We start from the raw sequence: 6,646 nt of genomic DNA on the forward strand, positions 1-6,646 counted from the left end.
CTGTAAAGAGCAGCTTGGTTGGTTGCATCAGGATGGGCAGAGTGTGGAGACTCAATGGGGCTGATTTGCTCCACAACAGCCCCAGGAGGGCTTGTCTACAGCAGCATTTCATACACCTGCCAGCAAGCTACTCTCCAGTAACATGTCCAGACCTGCAAAAATACTCAATGACAGAAAGGATCTGTCCATGAAAGCAAGTCTGTGCATGTCAGTGATGACATCTGGACATACTGGATTTTTCTTTATAGAGCAAAACCTCTGCTGATTAAAGCAGCTTGTACCTGTGACAAAGGGGACAAAACTCTATTTTTTCCTACCCACAGTGATTAAAAAAATATTTTCTACTACTTCAGACATACAAAATAGATCAAGATAAACAGCATGGATCAGTAAATGTAATTCTGCTTGCCCTTGTGACAAGTGACTCTCCTTAGAAACATTTTTATTTCTCCATAAGAAAGTCTTTCCGTTGTGCACAAGGAGAAACATCTGCTTCTGACAGTGCATAAACAGGGAAGTTCCCATCTCTGATGGCTAAAGGCAAGTAAAAGCAAACCAGATTTCAACTCAGAATATTAATGGTGCCAAGACAAATGATGCTTGCAAGCTGTTTTGGCTTGTGTGTCCAGAGCCCAGAGGGACTGAGAGCAGGCAGACAATAGCTCACGCCAATTTTGCACTGGAGTGCTGGTGTTTTTTGTTCAGCAGCACACCCTACATACAAAGCTTTCCACATAAAGTCAAAGAAAATAAAATCTCAGTGAATATTACAAAAAAAAAAAAAAAAAGCACAGCCTTTTAGCTTTAAAACATCAAGGAAAATCATAATTAAAAGCTTTAATAATGTCCCTCATCATCATTATTCACCAACACAACAGGATTGAGACCTTGGTCAGCCATGTTTGACAATTATCTTCTTTTTTTAAGTCATATCCTGCGTGTTTAGGAATCTTGTATGAACTCCATCTGGCTTTAAAATTAAATAGATTGCCTCTTAAGGTCAAAATTACAATTTTCCTCAGCTCCACCCGGCCTCCTGAGGGCTTATTCTTTTGCTCTATTTCAGACCTTTGCTTCAAGGACTTTTACAAGTTTTCTGCAGATGTTGAGAAAGAGGATGTAGGCTACACAGGGCAGATGGGAAAACTACAGAGAGTTAATTCCAGTACCCTTTTGTTCCACAAGGTGATGGAACCAGCCAAAACTGGAGAAGTTCCTTTTAAAGTAATGGATCAACATTTAAAGTGCTGCAATGCAACAGAAACGCCTTTTGTGCCTCCTGGAGTCACCTAATGAGCCTGGGGGTGAGGATTTGACACTGGAGGAAGAAGGCACTAATTACTTTGAAAGTAAGAAGAACTTGTCCTTAAGGTTACATAACCCGGGTTGCTGCTGTCCTAGAGATCCAAAGGGACTAAATAATATGTAATTGAATGAAAGCTGCAACAATGGGCTGGGAAATTTTCCTGAAATAATTAATACTAGCAGTCAATTATATTGATCTATACATTCAGTATTCCAGGCAGAGCTGGGCACTGCAGGTTATTATCCTCAGGAGTCAACGTATTCAACTGCTATGCAAAAAAAAACCAAGCAGAAAGAAGTCAAACAATATAATTCATAACACTTGCAGCTGAAAAAAAAAAAAAAGAAAAAAAAGGAGATGCAACACAGTGTGTGCTGTATAAGGAAAAGTCATGCTGAAAAATGAATGGAGAAAGAAAGGGAAGCAGACATGAAGGACTGCTTAGCATAAAGCCAAAAGTATAATGCAACACTAACTCCTTTGATGTAATGTTATCTGCTCAGTCTGTTTATTTACTCTATAGATACATACAACACCTCACGTGCATTACATATATAAAATACTACAAGACTATCTAGTGGGTCTCAGGGGCCTTCAAAGTATGAATGGATATAATTTCTATCTGTACGTAAAGTCATCTTGGTAACAATATTGTCAGTTAAGGATAAAATAACAATTTGAATTATTATTCCACTGTAACGCAAACTATTATTTTTACCAGTAAATATATGGCTGGCTTAGCCTCAGTGGCAGGATGAATATTAAATCAGAGCTAATGAATAATTCATAGATCTTATATAATGCAGTGGTTCATTCTGGGAGTTGTGTTTGAAGAATGACTTCTCCTGGTTAGACATTTTAGATTCTGGGCCAGTGACACCCTGGCATGACCTGCCTGCAATAAGAGAGTGATCTGCTGATGAAAGGGTTGGTCTGTTGCCTGGTGTGGGTTTTTTTTAACAATTAAAATTTTATTGAGTTTTCATTACACAGACATATCTACAGAAGACTGAAGTAAGCAAATACATAATTTCAGGAAGCATGTTTCACTCACTGAGCTTGTTGCAGAATTCTCAGCTATGCAAAGTTACTTAAAGGTCTGTTCACATCACATACTATACAAAATACAGTGCAGCAGGGAGAGAACTGCACTTGGTATTTGGAAATCTGGAGTAGAGGAAAAGCTCAACAAGATTGTGAAATTCTGCTCTGGATGTTCTTGTAACTCAATATATACTGAGATAACATCACACATTACAAAATTGATATAAAAACTAAAGAGTAAGGAGTGTTATGGGGTGGAAACATCCCTTCCCAGGGAAGGAGTGGTCATCAACCTGCTCAAACACCATCGTGGAGGGTGCAACTGGTGTCCAGATATTCCAGGTAAACATCACAGCAGATGCAGACAGCACACACATCAGTGCAAGCTACTGTCTGGAGCTATTCCTACAATATCTTCACTTTATATTGCTTAAACTAGCTAAATTATAGTTAGACCAAGTACGTTACATGTGTTGCTGCAGTTTGATCAATACTCGGTAAGGTCAGAGCTGTGACAATTCAGATAAAAATAGGGACAAAGCATTTCTAGATTGGCTCTTCACACACCATTTGATGAAAGTATTTTAGCTATTACTGTGTGCTTGCAAGCCACCTACTTTTGTAAGAGATTTTGATAAGATGATGGCATGTTTTTGTTCAGATATGCTGCCATCTAAGAATAAATAGGGCATGAACTTACAGTGGCTGCTGTGCTATCATCTCCAGTTATACAAGAGACTGCATCAAACTTTCAGCCCAAGGAACCTTTTGCTTAGTAAGTAGCATGTCATCTCCTGATTTGAGTGCAAGTTAGATCCCTGACAACATGCTCTCCACGTGTGAGCAAGCAGCTGCTCTGCTGCTGTTGCTCTAGAAACAGGGAAGAGAAGATTACAGATGGATGTGATTATAAGATGAAAAGCATATTGTTTAGATTCAGCAATGGTTAAACACACATAGTATCATTTGTATGCAATGCTCTTTTCCATTTAACCACAATGACAAAACAATAATTGCCTGGCTACAAATGTGTCCATTTAAAAAGGTGTATGACTGACAACCAGGGAGAAAAAAAATCCTCCTCCCTAAAAACCAGAGACCAATTAGTCTGAGCTACGCAGCCTGTTCCTGAGGGTAACAAATCACTCAGACCTCCCTGCTAAACATTTACATGATATCACCGTGTGGGCAGTAGACTCCTATGACACACCTAAAACACTTTTTGGAGCTGAGAACTAATGATAGCTGGCATAATTATTTCTCCATCCAAGTCTGCTTATTCTGTGTTTTGCTAATGATGCTGTTTCCCATTGGATGGGATACTTCTGATCAACATTAAGGTTCTCAAATTACTTTTACCAATAGTAAATCCATCAAGCCAACTGCTCTACAGAGGGATTTATATAGTTGTATGCAACAGCTGATAGAGTCACATTTAAGTTAATCATGTACAACTTATAACACAATCTTAAGTTGTAATTGAGAAATTTACCTGCTACTTATGTGTCCACTTTTGCATGTAAGCAGCAGTGCTAACTGCTATGTGACACTTTTATTGTACTGCTAATAGCAGCAAAGTAGCTGTCAAGTTTGATAAGTGACAGCAGTTTGATAACAAAATCATCAGCTGCATTCTTAAAATGCAGAAAGTGTTTTGAGCATCCTAAGGAAGAAAGCAGGCTGATATATACCACAAAATGTGTGAATCATTAACATATTTAACTAGTGACCAGGGTGGTACTTTTTTTGAGTCTGTTCTACCCCTACTTCTGAGTACATGTAGGTGTCAACATCCAGAGTCCCAGCACAATGCAATCTCTCCTCTTCAACATTAATACTACAAAAACTGGAATTTGTTCACATTAATTCAGCAACAACCACTGCAGCAAGAAGTAGTTAAACCAGCACAAACTGTGTGTAGATAAAATTAAAGGTCTTACTGAGGCAGAAGTTTAAGTGCATTAATAAAATTTCTGTTCTGTTCATATTTGAGTTACTCTGTGACACTCTATGTACCTGATCAATAGCTCTGCCCTCTGCAGTTAGTAATAGACTTGGTACAAATCTAGCTAATTCGAGTTACTATAAGACAGGGAAATTAATAGTTTTTCAATTGAATTAATTTCTGTCTGTATTTTGAGGTTTCACTGCCAAGTTTTAACATACTTGTTTCCTGAATGCTGACAAGCAGAACAATGTATATTGATTCACAGTACTTTCCCTGTGGTATGACATCACTGGCAGCTTTATTACATGGGATGGTATTTTTTTTCCATGTGTTCACCCTTAATGAGATTAAATATATTTTGGTTTTTTGAGTCATTTATTTGGTAAGAAGATTGTCAACACATCAAGGTTATTTAAACTCAGTGCATCCAGACAGAACAATTTTCAGGCTCAAACCCTCACTCTGTATTTGTAAGGCTGACTTTTCATAGAATTTGTCTCGGTGTGTCACCCCTGTCCAACATGAGTGTTGCTTTTAGAAAGGCCAAAGGGACAGATGTTGCTGCTTGTGTCCCTTTTCCAACCCCTGCTCCCTGGTGTCACTGCTCAAGTGCCTTCAATCATCTTCAAATATCCTCAAACCACTCCAAAATACTGGCATGAATGATCACTCACTGTTGTCAAACTGCTAACACAATAATCAGGCTGGAGGTGTACAAGCAGCAACAGAGAGAGAGGCTACAGATGTGAGAGAGGGTCACAGTAGCACCACACCATATAAATGCTGTAAAGGACAATACGAAGTCTGTCATAGCCAGCAGTCCTCACTGCCACATGAATGGATGCAAATGATTCTCTCTTTTAATGATTATTAACATTCACAGAAAATCTGCTCATGACTTTTCACCTTTTGTACAAAACCCACATATCCCTCTTAATTACTTTCGCAGTTAATCCAAGCAATTAGAACCAATCTCTGCCAAAACCAGGCAAGTGGCATGTCCTCCAGCCTCTTCTCTAGTTACAAAGCCTAGTTAGCAATTACACCCAAAGCAGTCAGGGAATGGGAGAGAGGGAAGCAACACACATCAGTGACAACAAACAGAACCCACATTCTGTCAGATGGTCACTACTTTTGTACACTTGCACCTTATAATAATAGCTGTGTAACAGAACAGTAGTGGTCCTACTGTGCTGTATTGAAATAAAACCAACTGTACTGTGAGTTTTCTAAGTAGCTTGAAGAGATGACCAATGTCAAACTTTTTATCAGCAATCCCTTCTTTTTTTCCCCTGCATTCCCAGCTTCCACTGGCAGGAGTCTGTTTTGCACGTACGGTCTCTGGGACAGTTTTCTTCATTCTATGCCCCTTCACACATCTACTGGCAATTAGAGTAGGACAATTACAGAAAATCAATAGCATATTTTCTACCCTATTATATTTAGCAAAATAGAATAGAATGCCAAAGTATTGCTAGGAGAAGGCTCAAAATTGCATATGAACCGAGGGTTATTTAGAGAGTAGAACTGAACTGAACAAGAAGAGGGAGGAGAGAAAAAAAGGATGTTGATAAATGCTATGTTGAAACTCCCAAACTGTTTAGAAAACATTTCAGATTATAGATACATAAAAATACAGACGTGAGTGTACTGCAAAAAAGCCTTTGCTGAAACCCTGCAAAGCCAGAGGTTTCCTCTAGAGACCCTAAGTCAGTCTTACTAAGCCACATCTGTCTCTCCAGAAGGCACCGTGCTGCGCTCAGTGGTAGATGTAAAGACATGGTTACAAAGAGCAGTGATGGCACAAGAAGGTGAAGTCATCACTTCTGACCTCCCAGTCCTGTTATTTAATCACAGACTATGCTATCCTTTTAGCTACAATATGCAAACATCTCTACTGTTCCTTAGTAGTACAGACTAATGGAAGTGGGTATGTGTGCCTGTGTTCATGGCTAGAGATTATGTATTTTTCTGTCCCTCAGAAAAGTCTTCCAAACTCAGTCCCACAAATTACTGACCTCAATGTGTTCTTCATCTTCAGTAAACTCACAGTAACATCAAGCATGTCTGATGCTCACATGTTGCAGGATGAAGGAGAGCAAGGTGAGTAGACTAGCTTTCAGAGGTATTTGTTTTGGGGGCATCCCAAAACTAGATAACTTAAACAGAAAATAAGTAGGTTCTCAATGGATCTGCAGGGTTCATCCCTGTTTTCAGAAACAGCATTACCTTGCTCAGCAAAGAACTCCTTTGCCCTTTGAAGATCAAATGAGAAATCTCTCACAGGCTCTGGTGTCTGTTCCTCCACTGCTGCATTAAAAACAAAGTGCAGAAATGAACTGACAACT

Source organism: Chaetura pelagica, unplaced genomic scaffold (assembly GCF_000747805.2).
Source record: "Chaetura pelagica isolate M959 unplaced genomic scaffold, ChaPel_1.0 scaffold45, whole genome shotgun sequence".
NCBI lineage: Eukaryota > Metazoa > Chordata > Aves > Apodiformes > Apodidae > Chaetura > Chaetura pelagica.